This window comes from Ochotona princeps, chromosome 3 (genome assembly GCF_030435755.1).
Source record: "Ochotona princeps isolate mOchPri1 chromosome 3, mOchPri1.hap1, whole genome shotgun sequence".
Lineage (NCBI taxonomy): Eukaryota > Metazoa > Chordata > Mammalia > Lagomorpha > Ochotonidae > Ochotona > Ochotona princeps.
The window spans coordinates 48688855-48715882 of NC_080834.1; the positions used below are offsets into that span (position 1 = coordinate 48688855).

General features: G+C 36.3%; 1 long non-coding RNA gene across 1 annotated transcript in view; it reads right to left on the reverse strand.

Moving 5' to 3' along the window:
• Nucleotides 1-2575: 2575 nt before the first annotated feature.
• The window catches only part of LOC131479909 (uncharacterized), a 341735-nt gene continuing 317282 nt past the window's right edge, over nucleotides 2576-27028 (reverse strand). The window contains exon 9 of the long non-coding RNA XR_009245161.1: nucleotides 2576-3667. This is a non-coding gene — a long non-coding RNA (uncharacterized LOC131479909). The remainder of the gene's footprint in view (nucleotides 3668-27028) is intronic.

The window sequence follows — 27028 nt, forward strand, 5'->3', positions numbered from 1 at the left end:
GGGAAGCAAAATCAGAAAATTGGGTCAGGCACAGTAGCCTAGTGGCTAAAGTCCTTGCCTTGCAGATACCAAAATCCAATACGGGTGCTAGTTCGTGTCCTGGCTTTAGCACTTCCAGTAACTTGCTTGTGACCTGGAAATGTAGTAAAGGATGGCCCAGAGCAGTGGGACACTGCACCTAGGTGGGAGATCAAGAAGAAGCTCCTGGCTCCTGCTTTCAGATTGGCTCAGCACCAGCCATTGCTGTCACTGGGAGAGTGAAACAATGGATGGAAGATCTTTTTCTCTGTCTTTCCTTCTCTCTGTATATCTGCCTTTTCAAAAAAAATGAATATCTTAAAAAAAAAAATCAGAGGGCCCAGCGCGACAGCATAGTGGCTAAAGTCCTCGCCTCAAAAGCACCAGCATCCCATATGGCCACCGGATCTAATCCTGGAAGCCAAGCTTCCCATCCAGCTCCCTGCTCGTGGCCTGGGAAAGCAGTCGAGGACGGCCCAAAGCCTTGGGACTCTGTACCCACATTTGAGACCTGGGAGAAGTTCCTGGCTCCTGGCTTCAGACTGGCTCAGCTCCAGCCGTTGCAGCTGCTTGGGGAGTGAACCATTGGACCGAAGATCTTCCTCTCTGTCTCTCCTGTATATCTGCCTTTCCAATAAAAATAAACGCAACTTTTTTAAAAAATCAGAAAATCAGGAGACGCATACATTAAAATCTCGTGCTAGTTTTTGAAAACTATGACACCATTTTTATGCTGTTAAAATACTAACTTCAGGCCCCAGCGTGGTAGCCTAATGGGTAAAGTTCTCGTCTTTCATGAGCCACGATCCCATATGGGTCCCAATTCATGTCCTGGCCGCTCTGCTTCCCACCCAGCTCCTTGCCTGTAACCTGGAAAGCAAGCAAGAATGGCATAAAGCCTTGGGACCCCATACCTGCTTCAGAGACCTGGACGAAGCTCCTGGCTCCTGGCCTCAGATCAGCTCAGCTCCCACCTTACAGCCACGTGGGAAGTGAACCCTCGGATGGAAGATCTTCCTCTCTGTCTCTTCTCCTCTCTGTGTCTCTGACTTTCCATAAATAATAATAATAAAAGTAAAAAAAATACTAATTTTGGAATGCTACTTCATTTCAGTGGAATAAATTTATTATTAAATGATTATTATTCTGGAGACACAGAATTACTTTTAGTCTAGATTTTAGTTTCCTTTGCTATGAAAAACTATGCTAATTTTGTAGGGAATTTGCTAAAATAGTCCAAACGGTTTTACTTGTGGATCACCATGGATAGGAGTAGAGCATCAGATAAACTATGTCACATTTAAAAATGATTCCATACAGATGATTTCATTTTCTGTCTGGCTTGTCTTCTGCTGAAATAATTCACTCAGATGTTTCAAGATTGAATTCAATTGGACTCTTCGTGTGCTTACTGATAGACATTGTTTCCTGATTAACATACCTTTAATCCTATGAGACAAGTGAAACTTTAAAATACCATATTCCTCAACAGAGTACCACTGAAGCTTCCTCTCCACGTGTAACACTCACACTTGCAGTCTCAGTTCACAAGTTCTCCTTTCCCTGGGGCTCTGAGCATTATAAACTCTATTCAAATATTTCTGAACTGTGAAGTTTGAAGTGCATCCTGGTTCTCATGCTCTGTTCCCCTCCTCTCCAATCAATGATACTGATATTGTAAAGGGTTATGGGGCATGCTTTCATTGATCAAGGAAATTGCCTGACATGGCAAAGCTGTCTGCCAATTCAAGACAGATGAATCTAACTTTTATCTCTTTTTGGATACATTATGGTTATTTATTCTGAATCACTACATTTCATCATACCTCTCTTGCAAAAAGGGAATTAAAGAAGCAGTCACTTCTTTTCATGTAAAATCGGATGCATTCCTGGGTATCTCCCACACTGAGCTATGTAACATGGACAACGTTTTAACACCTGATCACAATGTTCACAAGTGCTGATTAAGCATTTGGCCTCATTTACAAGTTCACTGAAGAATTCAATCTCTTCTCAGGATTTTACAAATCGTTCCAAATAACTTTCAAAAGCTGGTGAATTCATTTTAAAAACCAGCGTCTAAAGAAATAAAACATTGAAGCATCTTTTATAGCCATCTTTTCAGAGCCACCATTCATCAGTTTCTGATGTCTCTAATGATGGGTTTAGTTGCAGCCTACCAAAGGTTCTGATACCTTTATAAATAAAAGAAACTGAATGACTCAAGCTTGGCGACCTTTGAACCATCATGTGACAACAGTAGCAACAGCAACAATAAAAATTCCTAATTAATACTATATGAGCATGTTGGTTTCTTTGGGAAGATACTATATGCTCAACTTCAAAGAGTTCTTAGCATTTTGACTTTTGCTGGCATGCATTTGCATGGTGTTTGTAGCTTTTCTTAAATAAAAGACAATATTCACAAAATCAAACCTTTCCTCAATGGAAAAAATATGTCAAATTTTCACAGTAATGACTGATATATTTCCATATTTTGCAATTTAATCCACTTATTTTCATTTAAGTGTCATGAGCCACAGTCACTAAAGGAAAGATTTGCATTCAAATTTCTGTTCAGGTATTTTGCTACCACAAAGGATTGAATTTAGGAGAGATGTATTCCCATTCCTATTTCTGACAAAGATATGGACTAAAGCACACATTAAACAAAGCAAAACTGTTTCGATTAGTACATGCATTGCTCACAGGACAAAACACATACTGCTTCTCTTAAATGCTACATTTTCAAGACGTTTGCTGGATGACAGCATTGCGAAAAAATAGTTTTTTTTTAAACAAAGAATTAAAGCTGAATATGCAACATTTCTTAGGAGCACTGAATAAGTCTATTTGTCCAGCGTACTTTGCAAAGACTGCGTAGAAAACAGCATCATAAACACTTTCAGTCCCCACACAAGGGCAAAACAAAGAGTCCTCTTTCTAGCCATCTAATCGGGTAATTTATTTTTTCAACCATCACATAAATCGAAACACAGCTGTAACCAATGACTTGCACATCCAGCTCACAGCCAGCTGGAATCAGTTCTGCTGAAACAGCGAGATTTTTACATTGTTCACTTCTGTACATCTGGAGAAATCATTGAGGTTCAAAGGTCATCAGAAAAGCTCTTTAAATAAATTTAACCCACAGTGAAGATTTGCCTAAGGTTCTACAAACTATATGTATTCTGTTCCACAAAAAATGTCCATGTCATGAAACTAATGCTTATAACTGCTATTTGAATCCTTGTCAATTTAGACTTTATGAGTTGATAATTGAATTAAGTACTTCAATAGCTATTTCTTTCAAGCAAGTTGCTTAAGTTTTTTCAAACTTCTTTCCTAGCAGATTTTACTACTTAGACTGTTGTATTAAAACAACACATTGTGCATAGAAACTTCATTCATAAGAACCTGTAACAAAATCAGAGATGATAGCAAAACTGTTCCTACTCATATCTCATATTTAGTCACGTTCAGCTCATGTGATCCTCTGTGAGATGAAATGAAAGGAAATCCTATCCAGCCCAAAGTCGACTGGATGCCGCCCTCAATCCAGGCAGGCAAATCCCTCCAGGAGCCAGAGCCCTTGGAGCAGCAATGCAGATTAGAAATGCTCCACAGGCAGTTTTGCAGGGAAATGAGTCTGGCAAAAGAAGAAGGGAAATCCAAAAGTAGCAGCCATTTTTTTCCACTAACTTAGAAGTCTGTAACTGTGCACAGGGCAAAAGCTAAGACTCCTTAATATAGATACTGAAACAGTCAAACCTTGATGGGAACAGCCTTCTGTAAAAGCTGGATAAGCAGAAAGCAAATAAAAATCCAGAAGAGGAAATACATTCTTCACATTAAAATGAAACACAACACTCATAAATCAACTTAAATACATCTTTTCTTTCCAACAAAAGCCATCTATATGATATCCTGTCTAGCAAAAATGAATATCTATATATATATATAGATATATATATATGCTTGGCAAGCCAGCACAAGCCAATTTCCACTGTTTTAAAAATACAATATGCAAACAAATCAGAAGTATATTTTTTCCTTTAGCTAAAATATACAAAGGAAAAAGTTGTCGTGATTATTTAAACTTCTTATTCAAATGTATGACAATTTCAAACTCAACAACCATTAACTTCCTTAGGAACTAAATGCACGTATTTCTGACTAAAACAACCAATGCAGATTATAGTGACAAACGATACTTTCCAGTTTATATTGAATGACAGACGGTGATTGATTTTAAGTTCACCTACAGATGTTGAAGTTCATTCACTTGCTAAAGATGTGACTGATTTTTATGTGTCAGGACTGTTTACACAGGCTAGAGAAACATGGTCTGGAACCATCAGAAATGCTATTTTGTAAATGATCAAGTATTCAATACAGTGAGGATTACTGTTAAAAATATTCCAAGATGATGGGAAATTACATGTAAGCAAGAGACAGGAGTTCAGGATTCTGTCCATCACTGGCTATTCACTGGCTGAGGGATGTTGAGCATGGTGAGCCCCCACAGACTAAGGCACCAGGGTTCATTCTTGCTCAACTATCTGAGTTTCTGAAATGAATTTCAAATTTCCCCAAACACATTTGCTTACACTGCTGCTGCTGAAATGTAAAATCTCATATCCTTTTCTAAAAAAAATCTCATCACTTTCAGAATAGGATTTGTAATAGCAATCTAGAAATAAGCAGTGTGTACTAGTTAATATTCTTATGTTGAAAAAAATTAGAGAAATGTCTGTGAATGCAAATGGCTTAATTTTTTAGATACGTAATTTTCAACCTACTATCACCTTCATTGTTTTAAAATTTGGTGGATCTTCTGTCATACTCCAGGAAGTTTGGCATAGTCTTCATTAGGGTGTTTCATAAAGATGCTAGTTAATACGGAATATAAAATAAAAGAATATTTACTTGCTCCAGCTTATTATACTCAGTTTGGAAAGTTTTATACAACTATTTACCCTAAGTCTCTATGTCAGGAAGGAAGTTGATATTGATTTTGGAAAACAATCTTTGGAAGAAAATTACATACACATATGTGTATACACATATATGTTTGTAGCATTGTCATACACCTATTTATATCACAAATTTTTATACATTCATAAGATTATATATATACATATATATATTTGCATCTTATGTTTCTAGCTATTCCCAGAGGAATTTTTTTTAAAAATGGTTCAGATTTGTGAAGGTATGAAAATACAAGGAATCTATTAGGGCAGATTTAATTGGTTTTTGAGACATGATTACTATTGCCTATCAATAGGTGAAATTATATTTCATTTTTTATTTCTGTTAGGTAAAAATTAAGAACTTTTTCAAGACCAGATGTTATTTCTGGTAATACCATTTTCTTTAATTTTATCACTTACATAAACGAGAAGATTGAAACAAAATAAAATTGTTTCTCTCCAACAAAAAAATTATTAAATATCATGTTAGAAATTTCTTGAATACATTTAGTTTTCTAAAATATCCACAAGGCTTCTAAAGCATGTCTACTAGTGCATTTATATTTCCTTATCTCAACATAGTAAAAAATTCCAATAGGCATTGTTATAATCAATTTAGAAACAGAAGTTGTAAATTATATAGTGAGCCGTCCATGAATTAACATAGACAGAAAAAAATACACCCATATAATTGTAACAATAAGTTTTCTATCTGGAGATTAATTATAATGAAGCAGGAAAAACATGATTTAATGTCAAATATCCTAATAATTTCTCTTTTCAAATTAATCTCTTAAAATGAAAAATTCAACCTGTGAACATTAGAAAAATCACACTCAACTGAAAAACTCAAATGGCATATACCCATTAAGAAGAGTTTTGTGAGGTTATTTCTACAGCATTTATTCACCCCTGAATTTCACTCCTGAATTTAATTTGACAAATATTTTATACGACTTCACTGTTGTGTGAAAATAAGTTGTTAAAAGAATCACTAAACAAGAGGAGAAATGGCCTTTGTCTTCCAAAATATTAACATGTGCTAGAAGACTCAGACATGCAAACATGGCAAAGATGATACATTCTAGGAAACAGAAATACAGATCATAACTGAGAGCTTAGTGGGAGGCCTATGCAGGAGGCTCCATCTAAATTAGCCTGTAAGTTGGAGAACTGTGGAGCAGGAAAATCCAGAGGAGGAAGAAAAGAGATCTGGTCTGTCGGCGGAGCACAAGAAAGCCTCCAAGTCAGGGATTCATGTAATTTGGGAGAAATGACAAGGTGATCCTGACAAAAAAAGCTGTCTTACGGAAGGATTGGTTGGGTGGGATGTGGGGGCAGGGGGAGGAGGGGCATCAAGCAATAATGCTGGAACTCAGTTATAGAGCATGCTTAATGTTGTACCAAATATTAGTCATTTGTGCCAAAATGGACTAAAATTTTTTAGAGTAGTAGTTTTAGCTTAGTATAATGACCCATAATAATAATGATAACAATTAACTTTGTTTAACACCTAATTTCTATCTAGTAGAGTGCTGGAATATTTAATGCCATTTTCTCATCAAAATAATTCTATTAAGAAAATGGTATTATAATTTGCAAATTGCAGAAAAGGGGTCTGAGCTTTAAAAAAAAGTTAAGTAATGTACATAATTTTACACGTTTGCATGTGGTCAGAGTCCAAAGTCATTCCATTTTAAATATTTTGTCAGAGTACCTCACAAATGAAATTGATTTCTCTGAGAGCACACTGTTAAGTGTAATTTTCACAACACAACTGCATACACAGACTGTATCATGTCAGAAAGGATCCCACGGGGAACCCAAAGGACACGAAGTTGGAACAGTCCTTTTGTATTCAGAACATTTTGAAAGTAACCCATTGGTGTGTCTGATCTTTTCTTCACTGCATACTAGATTTGCATAAATTTATTTAAGAAGAGGAATAAAATTTCATGTCAGGAATGTATAATACCTGTTTCCCAAATATTGAGAATCTCTAGGTATTTCAATTTGATCTCATATGTACAATGTTAAAAGAATATTTTGATGTATTATTTCTCAATTTGAATTTCCTCCTTTGTACACATCATAAAAAGTATACTGTAGTGATTGCAAACAATTGAATAACTTTGTTGTACATTAATAATCAGTGGTATGGAGATATTTTTATTTTGTTTTTACAATATATCAAATGTAGAACCACACCAATGTGGCTTTATCAAAGCATTTGATTGTTAAGTGTCATTTACTATTCATTTTCTCATCATTGCATTGTTCAGCTATCTTATCTACTTATTTCTTATGTTTCAATTAATATAAAAGGAATACATTCCATGTATTCCACAAATAACATTCTAAAATATATTTCTATGCACACTTTCCAAACTCCTTCTATTGATTATTGTGTTATGCACCCCCTCTCCCCTCCTTCCTTCCTTTCTTTCATCCTTCAATTTTGGCAAAAAAATTGTTCATAATATATATCTATAGTCACAGGCTTACTACACCACTAGCCATAAAATTCAAAATCATAAAGATTGATTTTACAACTTAACTATCATGGATTGAACTGCAATAATATGGGAATAGAAATAACTCTTATGTACTCATTTTATTATGGTTAAACACTATATGTGTAAGTATCCAGCAAAGTATTGAAACTCTGCTGTTTCAAGTACACCTGTGAGAATAGTCACTGAATAAGGCTCAAAGGACTTGTTAGTAAAATATCACATTATACCCCAGATAGTAATATCAAATTACAAGGTAAAATAAATGTTTAGCAACACACCATTCTGTCAATTCCAGAAGAACAAGTTCAGTTGGTGAAACATTTAAGTGTGTACTACATTTCCCATAAATGTGCTATCATATCAAAATAAGCTCTCTCAGCTTGGAGTCTCCGATAGACTTTTCTATTTTATTCTTATCTTTATCTTGTTTTTACTCTTACGAAAAATAAATGTATTCCAGAAAAGTAAATAAACATTTATCACAGGACAAGAGTTTTTCACACAGTTAAATTAAATCTTCAAGCACAAAGAATTTGTAACTTGAGCATTTAATATATTTTTAAAAAATCAGATGAGGGCCTGGTACAGTGGCCTAGCGGCTAAAGTCCTTGCCTTGAATGCCCCGGGATCCCATATGGGCGCCGGTTTTAATCCTGGCAGCTCCACTTCTCATCCAGCTCCCTGCCTGTGGCCTGGGAAAGTGGGAGACCTGGAAAGAAGTTCCTGGCTCCTGGCTTCAGATTGGCACAGCACCGGCCATTGTGGTCACTTGGGGAGCGAATCATTGGATGGAAGATCTTTCTCGCTGTCTCTCCTCCTCTCTGTATATCTGACTTTCCAATAAAAATAAAATAAATCTTAAAAAAAAACAGATGAAACAAAACATTTAAACTTGGAAACTCTGAACAGTAATATTGTTCCTACCACATTTGCTGTTCAACTGTAGAGTAGCAACAGAGAATACTTAATATAAAAAGGTTTCAGTTTCCTGATATGAAGAATGAAGCTACTACTATGAAATGGAATGGACTATAAATTTTGTTATCTTAAAACCAATAAAAACAATGAGTGGCAAAAAGCATAAATTAGGATTTTCATGTAATTAGTGTTTATTGAGTAGAGTTATCTACTACTTTTATAGCAAAAATTGTTGCATGGAAAACATGTCCTTAGTTACTCCTATTTCTTTTTGATTTTTTTTATTGTTATTATCTGAAATATAGACTTAATGTATTTTATCAGTATAGCGATAAGAAGATAAAAATATTTTTCTGCCTCCACAAATTCTCCTCCTTGCTGTCTCTTCTCCTTATTAATTTTGTTTTTAATTTTAGGCATTAGGAATGTGGTGACTGTTTCCTGGAGAACTGAAGCAGAGCAAAGATTAAAGGATAAAGTCTGAATATTTATTGATTAATGTACATCAGATTAAGGGGAGTTAAAAGAAACAGAGACAAGCAGTAACAAACTCAGAGTCTGCGAACACTCGTAAATAGACTGAAAAATAAAATAACTAAAACAGCTGTACTGCAACAATACCAACTCAAATTATGCAAACTTTTCCCAAAATATTTTACATTTTAAAATCAATGAAAGCTATGAAATACTTGAAAAGGTGACCTGAGTGTCATTGTAAGGACTTATTTTTACTTTAACGACACATCTGCAGAGAAAGAGAAGAGGAGAGATTTTTCATATTCTGATTTACTCCCCAAATGACTGCCATAATCAGGGATAGACCTGTCCACGGTCAGGAGCCAGGAACTTCAGCAGTCTCTTGCGGATGCAGGCACCCCAGGACTTGGGTCATCTTCTACTGGTTTCCCAGGCACACCTGCAGGGAACTGAGTCAGAAGTGGAGTACCTGGGACTTGAACTGATGCCAGAACCGCACGCTGAAATTTAACTTACTATGCCATGGAACCAGCTCCTAATTATCATTTTAAAATAAGTGCTTGGGGCTCAGCACTGTAATCTAGTGGCTAAAGTCTTGCCTAGGAGGCGAGAGGATCCTATATGGGCATTTGTTTGTATCCCTGCTGTTCCATTTCCCATCCAGCTCCCTGCTTGTGGTCTGGAAAAGCAGTAGAAGATGGCCAAAGCCTTGGGAACCTGAACCCACATGGGAGACCCAGAAGAAGCTCCTGGCTCCTAGCTTTGCATTGTCTCAGCTCTGACAGTTGCAGCCACCTGGGGAGTTAAGCAACAGATGGAAAATCTTTCTCCCTATCTCCACTTCTCTCTGTAAATCCATCCTTCCAATAAAAATAAGTAAATCTTGAAATAATAACAATAAGTGGTAGGTGGGGAGGACATTTGACATTGAACTCCCCGGTATGATTCTCTCCTGTTATAAATAAGTGCATGACTTGAAGTCCTGCCTCCTGCCCCTCTTCCTAATCTGATTGCCTGACAACGACCAGCCTGAGAGGCAACAGAAATGGAGTAAGTATTTGGGATCATATCACCCACACAGTAAACCCTGACTGAATTCTAGGCTTGTGACTTCAGCATGATCGCCACCCCTCCTCCCCCCACCCGAAACCCCCTGCTCTGGATGCTGCAACTAGAAGTGGAATAAACCAGGGGATGGAAATTCTCCCTGTGTTTTTGTCTCTTGCTTCTCCCTCTTGCTGTCTCTTCCCTGCTTTCTGATCAAAACAAACAATACCTTACCTACACACATGTGAATAAGAGCGAACAATAGATCAATATGTAAGAAAGATGAAGAAATAAACATGAGCAAGTCAGGAAAACACAGGTATTATTAGTCTTTACTGGCTGCTTCTATGTGACATGATCTCTCTTTCACTACTCTAAGCAGTGGGAATTTCCTAATAGTTCAGCTTCTCACATATTCCCAACTAGCTCTACAGGAACTGGAGCTGCCACTATAGATATATCTAAAACCTCAGGCAACCAACCCTTACAACTATGAGAATACATGGCCATGTATACTGGACAATTTATATATCTTCTTTTATTTTTTTTTTGTGATTTATAAAACATTCAGGACATTTCATGAGGAATTAGAAAACGTGTTTCTACTTCCAAATATCCTTTCTGGCCTATAGATGCAGCCTCGATTGTAGTCAGAAGGATTTTAATAAACATTTTAGACAATTTTCTCAAAAGAAAATTTCAAAAATGTATGTCAAGTATTTTAAGAAGTGATAGTGTTTTATCAAGGATGTTTTCGGTAACAAAAGGAAACCATGTTGGGGACTGCGTGAATTAAAAGCCTGCATTGTAGCAACAAAGAACAGCAGCCATAGAACAATGTCTAACTTGTGGAATGAGAAATGCTGATTCATTAATCCATGCTTCACAGTGAAAACCCTTTTCATGCACAAAAACAGGGCTATCTTGAACAAATCATTTGGATGGAATTTCTGAACAAAGCAGTATTTGGCCTTCCTAAATTTCAAGACAGCTAAATCATGGTTTTACTTTAGCATTCAGGTACATCAGAATGTGACATACCTCAGACATGCTCAGTACTGTGTATTTCTACACTCTACATAATTTCTCTTGAAGAACACTGAGTTAAGCAATGAAACAAACAAAAGGTATAGATTGTCTTAAATCCAATGCAAAATATGTCACATACTATTTGTCAAAATACGCAGAGGAGAAAGTCATTGAACAGTCTTCTAGCAGAAATAGCAATGAAATATAATAATAATAAGTGCCTCAGAATTTAACAACATAGGAGGCTCAAAACCATTTATACTAATTCCTATTCCACTGACTTTATTTTCTTTCAATTGGAATTCACCAGAAAACCTTTGTATCACCAAATATGTGTTTCCAGAACAGACATGTGGAGATAATGCGGAAGCTATGCCTTTAATTTTGCATTCAGAAATCCTACTACACCTAACCAGTTGAATATATATGTATTTCTATGTTCTTTGGAATGTTTTTTTCTACAACTACTATGATTTCCACTGGATTATATGCAGTTTTACGTGGATCAGTCTTCAGTTCTGATGATCTTTTTTCAAAGTATTTGAAATTCACAGCACTAGGAACCAAGAAGGAAAGAGAAAAAGGAGGAGATAGAAAGGGAGAGAAGCATTAGTCTACTGTCTGATTTCTCAAATGGCCAGCATGATGGGGCAAGACCTGCCCACAGCCTGAAACTCCGTTAAGGTTTTTCCCATGGGTGACAGGAGCACAGTCCTTTGGCCATCACTCATCACTTCCATGGTTTTCCAGGTACATTAGCAGGGATCCAGATGGAAAGGGGAGCAATCAAGACTTGAAGTGATGTTCATTAAGGATGCTGGCAGAGTGTGCGACAACTTCATATGCTGTGCAGCAACATTAAGCCGTGATGTGACAACACTGCAACTTGTGCTTTTTCCACTGAGATTTCAGTAGTTGCTTAAGGGAGCATGCAAAGGTAGGCTACTGGTGTGTATAGTAGATGACGCCATGATTTGTGAAGCTAGCATTGCGTATGGGTTCTAAATTGTGTCCTGGCTGCTATACCTCTGATCCAGATCCTTGCTAATGTTCTGGAACAGCAGCAGAAGATGGCCCGTGTGTCCGGACCATTGCCAAAGACATGAAAGACCCAGAAGAGTCTCTTGGCTCTTGACTTCAGCCTGGCCCTGCCTTGGCAATTCAGGCTATTCAAGGAGTGAACCAGTCGAGAGACTGTCTAACCCTCTCTTCCTGTAACTCTGATCTTCAAATCAATCAATCAATCTTGAAAACAAAAAGAGGACATAATGATTTCAGTGTATTTTCTTCATCTGAAGTTTACTTTAGTTGGCATTTGGTAAGGTACGTTAATTCTATAGATGATGCTAATTTTAAAAATATGCCAGGCCTTGCTTTCAAACACTAATGTATGTCCATTTCTTTCTCTTTTCACATGCAAAATTCATTGCTTATTGTTTATTTGTGACTGCAGCAAAGGCAAGTGTTAAGTGCTCCTCAAAAGGAGCAATAAGAGAACTTTGAGAAAAGATGTTGAATAAAAACTAGCTGCTCAGAGACCTGAGTTTTAGGAATGTAGAAACAAGTTGCAAAATTTCAGTCACATTATGCATGTTTATATTTAGAAAAGAAAAGGCCTTTAGTCTGAGATCCAGCTATCAGAAAACATCGCTTAATTATAGATGAACAGTGTGGAAGAGGGGTCTATAGAACAATAATAGCCTTATATGTAACTAATGTTTTATTTTTAGAAAAATTACAAAAATATTTATTTTAAAACTGTTATTAAAGGATACAATTTGTCTATTATTTAAGTAATACTTACATTCATATAGAGTGAAAATAAATGAGGTACTCCCCTCCCTCATGAAAATAACAAATGGAAAACAAAATGCTAGAACTGATGGAAAGTAAGTACTATGTACGTCAAGGGGAGGGCCATCTGTCCATTGCTCAGAAAACATCACTTTAGCTCAGCTGGTATACACCAGGAATTCAGAAATGATCTGAGCTCCATCACTTCATGTAGACTCACCAACCAGTTTATCTGACAAGTAAAGCTACCTTGTTCTTCCTGCAGGAGGCTGGATTTATCTCTGCCACAACAACCTGAAGAGCACCTCAGAGGTTGAGAAATGATGTTTCAGTACAACAAAGAGTGTAAGCAGCACTGCACACTGCCTAAAATCTGGGCTCCAAAATCTGTTTGAATGACAGCATTCCACATAGGCCCATAGCACTGAATATAACATAAGTAAAGGAAAGATACTATGACAGGCAATGTGCAGAAAAAAACAAAAATAATATCACATGTAACAGATCCAATATTAAAATGTAAAGGAAATAGGACCTTTGAAATGTAATAACCTGCTGTCCGGGTCTGTACCCTGGTGATATTATATGAATTTTGGCTATTCCAGAAATAAGACTATTCTTAAGAAAATGGACAAAAGCCAAAACAAACAAGCCACTCAAGAAATGGGCACGGGAAATGGGCAAACACTTCACAAAAGAACAAACCCAAATGGCAAATAAACATATGAAAAAATGCTCAAGTTCCCTGGCAATAAGGGAAATCCAAATTAAAACATCAATGAGGTACCACCTAACGCCAGTAAGACTGGCCCACATGATAAAAGCACCAACAACACTTGTTGGCGAGGTTGCGGGGAAAAGGGAACCCTATTCCACTGCTGGTGGGGCTGCAGGCTGGTACAGCCTCTATGGAAATCAGTATGGAGAATATTCGAACAACTCAAAATCAACATACCGTATGATCCAGCAATAGCACTCCTAGGAATATATCCAGAACACTTGTTTTATGAGAAACCAACATGCACTCCTATGTTCATAACAGCACAATCAGTAATTGCAAAAACATGGAAGCAACCAAAATGCCCATCAACAGAGGATTGGATAAGAAAGCTATGGTTCATCTACTCGATGGAATACTACTCAGCTATTAAAAAAAACAAAATGCAGTTCTTTGTGGCCAAATGGGCCAAACTGGAAACCATAATGCTAAGGGAAATGAGCCAATCCCAAAAGGTTAAATACCATATGTTTGCCTTAATTTAAAATGAAATGATGTTATGTATAACATGTTATGTTATGAATGTTATATGTTGTGTATAAACTAAAATTGAAATGTAAGTGAGGTGGTCACAGAAGGTGGCTGGGAACTCGCATTTACTTTTACCATATTGGCTACTCATTACTATGTCAATTAATTCCATAATGATGTAAATTTTTGCTGATGGTATGTTGGAGCTTTCAACTGACTGGGATGATACTCTGTTGGCTCTGTCTTCAGACCAGAAAGGGTATACCTAAGAAGCCGTTGAACTTGACTGGACAATAAGATGCTGGACTCTATGTTTGGTATATGCTTGCAATGGGGAAATCTCAACTGAACTTGAGCTGTGGTTATGCAACAAGGTGGAGGAATCCACCATGGTGGGAGGGTTTGGGGAGGGGTGGGGAGAATCTAAGTACCTATGAAACTGTGTCACATAATACAATGTAATTAATGAATTAAAAATAATAAATAATAAAAAAAAACAAAAAAAAAAACAAAACACACACACACAAAAAAGAAAATGGACAAAAGCAATTTCAACCATCTCACAGAACAAGTATTTCATCCTTCTTATGACTATATGTAAATGTTTAACAAATGTAAAAAAAAGAACAATTATACTTATTTTGACCCTGATACTTTTTGAAGAATTATATATACATGAATGTACATTCATGGATATGCAAAATTAAAGTATCACTTAAATGCAATAGCTTTATTAAAGACATTTTGTATTGTTTTGAGAAAAAGTTGAGTTGTGTGGACAAAATAAACCACATTAGTGCAAATATTTCACTTATGAAAGGGTAGAAGAGATAGCATAGCCTAATTCATTTTGAAAATAGGTAATAAAAACAAATAGTGAATGTTAAAATGCCTATTCAAAATTTCACACTAAAAGTAAAATGACTCTTTGTCTAAAATTGGTGACTCAAAACAGCCTGGATAGGGAAAACCTCATTGAGCTAGTATAGACCTCCCAAGATTGCCTGTTTATAACTTAATAAATCATTTATCATTTATTTCTTATTTATTACTTGTTGCACATCATTTTAATTTAGCTTCTTAGATTGATCCCTGAAGGAAAAAGTGCCTGTAATCAGAATATCACCCCAATTTCCAGCAGAAGGAGAAAATACACAAGCAACGTATTTTGAGGCATCAAAAGTCACAGCCTCAAGATGAATAAACAGACTAAGGAAGTTCACAATGCACTTTTTCACAAGAAGCACCCGTTTTTTCCATTCTATAAAACAGCAGCGTCATGTTTATGTGACTCTGCCTCCCTGTAGCAATGTATTCTTCAAAATCAATTTCGAACTGCCTTTAATCACTTTTCTTCTAATATTCTATAAGATTTATACACTTACTTGAATCTATGTCTGGGATCCGTTTTTATTAACAATGCATTATCAGACAGACTGGCTGCTTTTTTAGAATACTGAGAAATAGACTTCACATATGAAACTGGGTTTCACTATCAACAATTGTCCTGCATCCACATGTGAGGGTCAACTGCCCAAAGATTAACTGATGACAAAATTTGATTTTTTTATGTAACATTTATGTTTGTCTTGTTATCCTTTATCCAACTAAACCAGACAATCACCCAAAGTGTTGTCAAATATGAAGGCCACAGATTGATAAACATACAAGAATGACTCACCCTACCCAAGGAAAAAGTTAAAATAATATTGCTGTAAAACTTTGAATATGTCATTTTAAAGGAGAGTTTCTGGTATGGATGCATCATGCCAATGACATTAGCAACCAGTGAGAAAAATGACAATGCCAAAAATACTGAGATTTGATATAAGTGGTGACAGAATAAATGCTTTAGAGCTCTGAAGACTGTAAAAGTTTGAAAAGTAGAGATCTTAGATCAATAACCATAGATCTATTTAAAATTTCTATTTAAAGTTCTTTTCAAACTAATCTAACTTTAAGGACATATACAATTAATTTGTATGATATTGTTAAAAAATTTTTTTTAAAAACATTTTAGTGTTTATTTGTAAATTGGAGGTTCAGAGAAAGGAGGTAAAATAGAAAATGTGAGAAAGGGAGAGAAACCGAGAGAGAGAGAGAGAGAGAGAGAGAGAGAGAAAGAAAGAACGAACGAACGAACTTCCATCCATTGGTTAATTCCGCCAAATGGCTGGAACAGCCAGGACTGGCACAGGGCTAAGACTGGGCCCTGGAGTTTCGTTTCATTTGAGATTCCCACATTTTCACAGGGTTCCAGCACCGGGGCCATTCTCCTCTGTTTTCCCAGGCACTTTAGCACAGAGCTGGACGGAAATTGGACAGCACTTGTAGGGATCACGGACAGAAGCTGAGCCTGCCATTGCAAAACGCAGGCCACAGGAAAAGATAATATTGATTGATTGTTGTACAACACGATTGTCCATTATTTCAAATGTTAAGAAGAAGTTCCAAGAAAGTCGTTAGGGAAAGAGCTGACATGGCAGATTTGATTCAGATTTGAAAGGTCTAGATTTTCTCTAAAGTTTTTCCTGAAATAAGAAAAAAAATATATATAATTTCTTTGTGATAAGTGACAAACCACTGCTGCAAAGTTATAAACTTTCAATATTTAACGTTATCTAAAAGCTCTGAGTCATCTAAAAACAAAGGAAAAAATAAAAAACTGTTCAACCTCATTATCTGTAAGAACATCTTTTGAAAAAATTTTGTATTTACAAGACTCAAATCAATGATTAAGTAGAATTTCTAAATCAAGCTAATGACAAATTACTACATTCAATGCATTACACTAGATTATTAAAATATACATTCATGAATTTAAGTTATAGAATGTTAAGCTAAAGGAATCATAGTCTGGCAGGGCAGGCTGCATTCCACTACCAATTAGTTCTTCCCTAATTCTATTTACTACACATTTTTACAGGTAGTTTTAAGGTTCGGTTGGGATACTTATCAAATATTGAAAATTTTATTTTCAATTCTGAATGCATATAATATTCTTTAAAAATGCATAGCATTTAGCACACTTAAATGTATTAACCAGTTTAGCTGGTTCTCATTTTATCTAGCCTAGATACATGATTTTTCAAAAAGTCACACATACTATTGTATCTAAATATTAGCATAATTTGTTAATACTCAATGAAGTAACACTGGGTAACAAAGACTATGAGAGATAAGCAAAAGCATACTTTCATTAGCATATTCATTTTTAGAAATATATAATAACTAGTCACAGTGGTTTCTACACCAAAATCTCATTTATATTTCTGTATATAGATTCTCATCCAAGTCTTGATGCACTTCCACAGACTAACAAGAGGAATTCTGTTTTAAAGTATTATATCGTGTAGATAATTGATAAACGTAAAACACGTGAGTTAGTTTATTCTACTTGAAAAAAATTAAAATCAGCAGTAGCAAAATTTCCAGACATGCAAATCATCTCCAGGAAAACATCAGCTGGATGTTTTTTCTTATTGGCAGAATGGTATAAACAGTTGTATTTGGAAATGTCTGTCTCTTGCTTTAGTCCCCCCCAAAACTAAGGTGTCTTATCAGCTATTTCTCCTATGAAGCATCAACCAGAATAAGATATTAAAAATGAGTCAGCTATAATTAGTACAAAATCTTCTTTCATTAGAAATTTTAAATAGAACCCATATAAAGCAGATATAATATAGATGCTAAATACCATCATATCTCCCAGTGACCTCCCTGTCCCCTTAAAGTGTTTCTTTGCCTTTCCTTTATAATAGCAAATCAACTGCTTAGCACAATTAACTAAGTGAATTCATGGAGTGATACAACAGGATCTGCAAAGTTCTAATCACTGGATCCAGGTTTTTTCTTTTCTTAACAGATAATACCTTCATGGTCCCTATTGTCTTAAGGGTTTTTGTTGTTGCTGTTGTTGTTGTTTAAGATAAATTAGTGTTTGCATGTGCCAGGATACCATATGGGCACTGATTCTAACCCCAGAGGCCCTGTTTCCCACCCAGCTCCCTGTCTGTGGCCTGGGAAAGCACTCCAGGTTGGCCCAAAGCCTTGGGACCCTGCACCCATGTGGAAGGCCCGGAAGAAGCTCCTGGCTTTGGATTGATTCTTTTCTGACCATTACTGCCACTTGGGGAGTGAGTCAGTGGATGGAAGTTTTCATTCTCTGTATAGCTGGCTTTCCAATAAAAACAAATGAATCTTTTAAAAAGGAGATATATGGGCCCGGCACAGTGGCCTAGTGGCTAAAGTCCTCGCCTTGAACACGCTGGGATCCCATATGGGCGCCGGTTCTAATACCAGCAGCTCCACTTCACATCCAGCTCCCTGCTTGTGGCCTGGGAAAGCAGTCGAGGACGGCCCAAAGCCTTGGGACCCTGCACCCGCCTGGGAGACCTGGAAGAGGTTCCTGGTGCCTGGCTTCGCACCAGCCGTTGCGGCTCACTTGGGGAGTGAAACATCGGACGGAAGATCTTCCTCTCTGTCTCTCCTCCTCTCTATACATCTGGCTTTGTAATAAAAATAAATGAATCTTTTTTAAAAAGGGGGATTTATTTATTTTTATTGGAAAGGCAGTTTTACAAAGAAAAGGGGAGACAGAAAGCTCTTCCATTCACTGATCACACTCCATGAGGCCACAAAGGCCAAAGCTGAGCTGATTTTAATCCAGCAGCCAGGAACCTCTTCCATTCTCCCATGTAGGCACAGTATCCCAAGATTCCCAGAGGCTTTGGGCCATTCTCTACTGCTTTCCCAGGTCACAGGGAGCTGGATGCCAAGTAGAGTAGCTAGGACAGGAACTGGTATCCATATGGGGTCCTGGGCATGCAAAGCGAGGATTTAGCCACTTGGCTATCGGGCTGGGCCCTTAAGGGATTTGCTTTGGAGTAATTTCAGGTTCAAGTTGGAAAGTAATCACCACCTGTAAATAATCCCCAAATTGACTGATTCCCACTTGACCATCATAAAAATTCCTCAAACACAGTATCTCTGACAAAGGAAAGCCACAAACACCTCCAACTAACCAATAAGCTGGAGACACACTGAACATGCGCCTCTCATCCCAATTTCATCTATGCGAACTTTTCAATTCTAACCCTTTTGTGCCAGCATCTAGGCAATTATTGCTAGGCTCCTTGCTCTAGGCAATACAATAAATGCCTCCTTTCTTCCACCACCCAGTGTCAGGGATGGGCATTCTCTGTGTAAGTTTTAAACCAGTTTGGTGGTGGGAGCTTATGTTCTGTAGCAATTCCTCCCACCAGTTTGTGGGGTTATCTATAGCAAAATGAAAAATCAGGCTGTGACAAAAGCCATTCATTTTAATGTTTGATTTAGATACTCTTATAAAGGTCGGCTTTAAAAATAAGACCAAGATATTTCGGGCTTTGTTCCTCAGCAGTAACATGTACTCATCTCATACATCTATGATTTTGAAAAGAGGGGGGGTTATGGAAAGCAATATGATGATTTCACGCTAATATGTAATCATAAAGAAAATATTAGTTTCCTCCTCAATATGAAGATGGAAAATGTACATTCTACACAGTTGCTAATATTTAAAAAAGGAATATATGCTGAAATTTCAGTAAATGTTCATCATCAAATTTTCATTACATTTATATTGCCTTTTTACAGAAGAAATCTTATTTAGCTGGAACTCACTTCTAAACTTTACAATCTTGCTTGAATTTTATGAGAAAATATAGTTGATACTAAAAGAAAATAAAATTGGGACAAGGCATTTGCATATATATGGAATCCCTAGGGCTCCTAGAAGGTTATCCCTATATATTTACATAGCAATAAAAACTGGTAAGGTGGTACAATTAGTCCACCCTGCAGACTTGCTGTTCTGGTTGGACAGAGTGCAATGGGTTTCCTGATATTTGATTTGTGTGTATCAACGGAATTTTGTCTGCAGACTAACCTGGTTGCATTCGCTGGGAGCTGGGCCAGCAGTAGGGAAGCCAAGATGCAGAACAGAACTCCAGTATGCTGGCAGGATCATCCACACGGTCATCAAATCCACTGTGCCCCAGTGCTGATCACTCTCAGGGTGGATTGGTATTTATGTGTGTTTTATTCATTCAGGAAATGTTTATGTCATTATTACAAATCACAATTTTACATGGCTAGTTTGTTTTCTCTAAAGGATAAAGAAAAAATGATTCTTTTCATCTCATCAATCATTTTCTTTTTAAGAGTTTTAAAAATAGCAGCTAAACTTTTGATCAAAAATCAGGCAACCAGCCTCTTCTAGAAGTCTTGCGAGCCATTTTGTACTCCTAACCCATTTCTTCAACTTATCTATTTTTGTCATGTGCCTACAATATTTTTAAGAATTATCTCTAGGCTTTGAAATGATATAAACAGTAATAATTTTTCTAAGCAAGACATTTCAAATTATGGTGGATTAGGCTTTACCTAGACTTGAATTGGATATTCAAATTCATGTAAACTATGAACAATAACAAAAGCTAATTAGTTTAGAAACAGTATTGTGATATTTAAAGGTTCATTGATTTTCATTGGCTCTTCCTGCCTGTTTGATAAACAAGGATGGTTGTATACCAAACAACCAGAGCTAAAATGGCATGAAAAGAATGTTAAGCTAAAAAAGATCCCAAAGTACAGAATGCAGTGTCTTGTCAAGGTCCTCAGTACATTGTATTATAACTATTTTAATCTATCTCAGATGAGGCAGGAAGATTCAGGATATCTTAACATATTTATCTTCAAATTCTCTTTTCTGACATTATATCTTACTTATGGAGGATGTTCAGCATAGATCAATTTAGTGTGGAACAAAATTTGGCTTTGTCTCCTGATGCTGCCGTTCATATCTTGGGACCTCTTAGCCTACAGGAGTCACAGCCTCTTAATTCGTAGTATGGGAGTGAAACAGCCAATTGTTAAGAATCCCCAAATACTACATTGAGGAGTTAAAAGAATTACACAGGGCTTAGGTTAGTTGAGTTGATTACTTCTATGACAGAAGCACTGAGCTAGACCATGAGATATTGTCCTCTTGAAATTGAGAGTGAATTGGAAAATGACACCAAATAAACAAGTCTGCTAATTGTATTGTGACAGAAGTTGGGTTAGGTACAGACACTAAGGGAGCACACTGGAGAGAATTTAACTGATGACTTCAGGTTTCTGGGGATAACTGTTAAGGAATGAGGCACCTGAGACCTGAAGTGTGTTAGGTAAATATTTCAGGTAATAGAATAAGAAACACACAAAGCATTGGAAGGAAAACTAAACAGGATGTAATGTGTGCCAGATGAGCTTCTCAAATTTCTCAGCTTTTTTTTCAAAAAATCATCAAGTCTGGTAATATCCTATCTGTATCGATAGAAACAGGTCTATGTTAACTAATTTTGTTCCTCATTCATTCAGGAAGTTTACTATTTGACACTACATTCCCCCATATCACCTAACTTCACTAAGCATCTTTATCATGCTAATGTTTTAGCATATATTCTGATAACAGATTTGGCAGAATCCCAATTAATTCTCTCTCTCACACACATACACCCCTCATTAATTCTGTTGAATATGTAAATTAGTTTTAAAAATCTGAAAAGTTATTTACCACTGGATATTTTCACCTTTCATTAGCATTATAAGGATTTCCAAAGGTAAAAAAGAATAATCTCCCTAGAAATATTGATATTGACACTTAACTGTTCAATTTTGATTTGACAAATTATATTGCTAATTGTGGTGATTCACTACATATTGGGTGTCATACTAACATTATATTTTGCAGCTTTCTAATACCACAATAGTGTGAGCTGTATATTTTGCTGACAAGTAATGAAACAGAGACACTTTTTGAGGTCGGTATTCTTAAAATATTGACTTTTTAAAAGGAGAGTATAAAGAATGTTGACAAGTTAGAAAATGTAGGTTTAACTTCTGGCATAACCTTGAATTGGTTCAGTTCCTTCAGTGGAGTCATTTAACCTCTATTTTACTTAATAATCATTTTTATTCTAATCATAAGAACTTTGAACAAAATTGAAAACAGAGTTTTAAGAGCTTTCTGTAGGAATTAATTTAAGGAAAATGAAATTCATTCAATTGGCTGAATCCTAGCAGTGAAAACTAAAACAATAATCTCCATAATGTTATTATCACCTCCTTTTTGTTTCAAGGCATGAATTCTAGATTAAGAACCGACTCTCTTTGAGTACTATTTACTCAATAAATACCGTAAAATTGAATTGTTCATAATTATTCTTAGATATCAGTGTTTGGAAAAGACTGTAGCCACTTCAACAGTACAGGTTTTAAAAATAGCACTTATGGATGTAAAATGTAACATAACATCCTGGCTGAAAATAAGAGATTTATAAAATGATTATACAGTGAGATCTTTAGATATTTCTTCTAGAACTTTGAACTGTAAAATATGCTGAAAGAATAACTTTATTCTGAGGGAGGCAAGGAGCTATGGAATAATTCTTATGATATTCACATAAACCAAACAGTTCACATTAATCAATTTGACCCATCAAGGGTTATACCCACTATTATCTTAAGAAAACAGAATGTACTAGAAAAGTGTACAGCCTTCCTACTTCCTTAAAGAAAAGTATTATCAGGCCCTGCAGGATGACTCAGTGACTAAACCCTTGCTTTGCATACCTGGAATTCCATATGGGTGCTGGTTCCTGTCCCAGCTGTTCCACTTTCCATCCAGCTCCCGTCTTGTGCCCTTTGAAAGCAACTGAATAACAGCAGAAAACCTTAGGACCCTTCACCCACATGGGAAACCTGAAAGAGGCGCTAGGTTACTGGCTTTGAATCAGTTCAGCTCCAGTTCTTGTGGCCACTTGGGGAGTGAATTGGTGGATGGATGACCTTTCTCTCTGTATCTCTTTCTCTCTGTAAATTTGACTTACCAATAAAAATAAATATATTTTTTTAAAAATTGCCATTTATTTATATGGCTTCCAACTATCTAATTTTCCATGAAACTACTATTACCTCATGCCCCTTAATTGCGAATAAGACCCATCTTGGCAAGAAAATAAGGATGCTATGAAAAGGAAATAGAAATTTTAGGTTATTATCAGGCCAGTCTTACTCTATAAATAGGCAGCACATTTCAATAGCACCCTGTCTTGCTTTGCAAATCCATCTTCACACAGCCACTCATCACTTTTGGTGTAAAAGTTAGTCATAAGCTCTCCATTAGTGGTTGGTAATAGACCATGATATTACTGTTTTTTTTTTTTTTTGTTGTTGTTGTTGTTTTGAAAAGTGCATTTGGAAAATGGCATGCTGGAAATAGTGGTTATATAAGGACTATTTATGCTCATAGACAATAACTATAGGAACAAATCTTTTATAGACATTTGCTAGCACAGAATATTTACTTCTTTGTTAAGACAAAGAACCTTTGATACTTCATCACATGAGAAACAAGAAATTTTACCACTTGTAAAACCATAATAATTTTCTGCTTTGTCCTAGCAGCTTTAACAAGAAAAATGGGAAAGGTTAATAATTGTCAATTTTAGGATATGATAAGGTTAATCAGAAAGCAGCCTTGGGATGTTAAACATATTATAGGCAAACAATGTTAACCAGCACCTATATCAAGCAAAATGCTTAGAGCAACTTTCCACATTCATTATTAACACATAAATCTAAAGGAATGAATTTCCAGCAACTGTCAAGACAGAACTGCAATTGTACTTTCACGGAAGTTGCACACATTCCTTCCTAGGTGTCATTCATGTCAGGAAAGATGTGTCAGTTCATGACATGACCAAACTGCCAATGACACTTTGTTCTTGAAATGGTCTAATTTAAATGAAAAAGTAAGGCTCAATTCTTTTTATTTCTTATTTAAAATGAATCTGTTTTTATTTGCACACAAAGAATATGTGCATCAAAAACTTCAGAAGGGCTGAAACTGTCACTTTCACACAAAGTAGTGAATAGTTAGAATATTATGAAGTAGTCATGAATCAGTTACAGTCCTATTATATTTATTGTATTTTTTCACCCTCTTTGAGATGTTTGAAGTTGCTACTGCTCACAAAGGAAGCATATGAGGTACAGAGAAATTAAAGAACTGTTTTAAGGCCATAGGTCAGTCCAGCAAGTGATTCAAACTCGTTGAACCTGACACTTCAGCATAGTGTGTGCTTGTTAACCTGTTTATGCAGGGCAGGAAAATGGAAGATACAATGAAGGTTACTGCTCAATTCAAGAACTAATTGCTAAACACAGATTTTGCATCCCAGTACAGGTTTGAGCCAGCTAGCTGTTTAGTTTAAGGATTCTTGAGCTATAGCATGGAGACTTAAAGGTGCAAAGTTTACAGATGGTTGAGGAACATGTGTAGACAATATGTGGAAAAATACTAGGTGCTTCTTTTTGCTGTAGAGTAGTTCAGAATTAGCCACACAAATATCCAACTGAAAATAGAAAGTGAAATTGCTCAGTTCAGAAGACATCTGTATGCACACCAAGCTTTAGTTTCCTTCTCAATAAAACATTTTATCATAATTCTCCTGTAGCTGTCTAGGTTAGGATGGAGTAAAGGTTACAAGCATGAAAAAGGGCTGTTGACAGCCAAGATCATCGCCAAGTTGGTACTACTACGAAGTGCAAGTTGAAATGATAATTGCTTTCATTAAAGAAAATGTCACTAGATAATATGTAATGGGTAGAAGATGCATAGTTCTATATCTATAACTTAAATCTGCTTCAGGAGAACTGAACCAGCAGATGGAAGACCTTCCTCAATTTTTTCTTTTTTTCCCTCTGTAACCTTGCCTTTCAAATAAATAAATTTTAATTTAAAAAAAGCTCTTCTTGTATTTTAAATAATCATACCATATCATTAATGGTCCAGACACTTTATGCTCAATTACTGCCTGAGTCATAAACTAAATGAGAAAAAAGAAAAGTCCATACAACTGCAAACAAGTACAACTTACCTCTGGGTCCTGATTGGCTCATAACATAGTGTGTGCTTCTATTGCTTAGTGCTTTCCATTACATGACATGGTTTTGAGAGGCTTCTGGGCTTGCATTGTCAGTGGGGTGCAACACAGGTAACAAAACACAAGCACTGAATGGAAAGGGTTGGGATCATGAAATGGAACCTGCTATAAGATTTCCTTCATGTCTTTTTTTTTTTATTGTTAATTATTTTGCATTATGTAACAGTTTCATAGGCTCTGGGAATTCCCCCCTCATTCCCCCTCCCCTCCCCCCGGTGGATTCCTCCACCTTGATGCAGTATTACAGTTCAAATTCAATCAAGATTCTTTCATTGCAAACATATACCAAGCATAGAGTCCAGCTACTTATTGTCCAGATGGGTTGAACAGTTTCTTGGGGAGACCTTTTCTGGTCTGAAGTTTGAGCTGGCAGAATATCATCCCAGTCAATTAAGAGTCCCAATATAACATCAACAGCAATTTGCAATGTTATGGAATTGACATGGTTTTGAGTAACCAGTATGTTAAAAAAAAAAATGTTCTGCACCTAAAATGTTGACATATATCTTGTTAGAGTAACAAGCCAGTCTGGATTATCCTAAAATCTGCCAAGATGAACTAAAATTGAAATGTCCTTCATGTCTTGAAAAGGAATGTAAACTGTATTGATAATGACATTACAAAGTGTTTATTAAATGAATACCATTTTGTAAGAAGGAAAGTATGGAGGGGGTAAGGATCTTAAAAGGGATAAAGAAAGAGAAGCTTAAAGTAAGGGTCGAAGTATAACACAACAAGTGCAAATCCAGCTTAGCTATGGGGGACAATTAAAAACATCTTTTTACTTTAAAATATACTATGACTGTCTTTAAAATATTCACAGAAAGAATGTAATATCTACAGTGCTTCCAGGCATATCATGAAACAGGTGGAGAAGAACAACACAGGACATCACTATCTACCTAGCCATGTATGGATTTGAAAATACCCATTGCATTACAACTACATGCTGACTGGTGAATCAAACCTGAGAATAGAAGGAGTGGACAATTTTGATTCACAGAACATGATTGTGTAATAAAGAACTATGTTCACGAATACATAGGTTAAAACAGATTTGTCACGTCTAGGAAACAAATGAAGGTGTTAGTCTCAACCAAAAATGGAGCTAACCAAATGTTTCTCATGCACACTTTTTAATTTCATGAGGATGGCAAGGAAGAGACATATGTTTTTAAAGCCCACTATAAACAGTTCAGCTCAGTACTTTCAGTTCTCATTTAATTCTCACAAAAATACCATTCTGAGACCATAATGATTCCATGTTGCAGAGGGAGAACTTAAGTCCGAAAAGATTGATTTAATGATGAGATCTGTATTCCAGCCCCGACTTGTGACTGTGTGACTTTGAAAACAATCTCTTAATCTTTACGTGCTTATGTTCTTCCATATAAAATAAGGAAAATGAGGTCAAGTTTATACAATGAATTCCCTCATTAAATAAAAAGATTCATGGTGTGTGAAGATGTGGACAAGCATGTGTGTGCCTGGTGTGAGTTGATGGATGACACTTTGAAAATCTCCAGGTCCAAGAGGATCTGCTCAAGGCAGCAGGGAGAAAAGGAAACTGGAGGTTGATATGTATATAGAGAAAATCCAGCAGGGATACTCAACCCTCACGGGAATCAGAGAAAAATGGCAAGCAGTGAGAGGAACCATGCCAGGGACACTTGAGATGATGAGGAAGGAGAGATGGAGCTGGGAGAAGGGGTGAGCATGACAGGGACTGACTGGGTGTCTCAGAGCTCTAGGCACCATGTAAAATAGTCACTTGAGTTTGGAGCCCACATAGCCTAGAATACATGTATGAGATTTATTTTTTGTGGCAACCAATGTTTAAACAGCCAAATATTCTTAAAATAATAGATAGCCACAGATTATGTGAAAAACAAGTGAAGCTATACATTAAGGAGAAAGTTAAATTGGTTTACTAGAATATTCATTTTCTGGAAAAGTGTCAAGCCAGATATT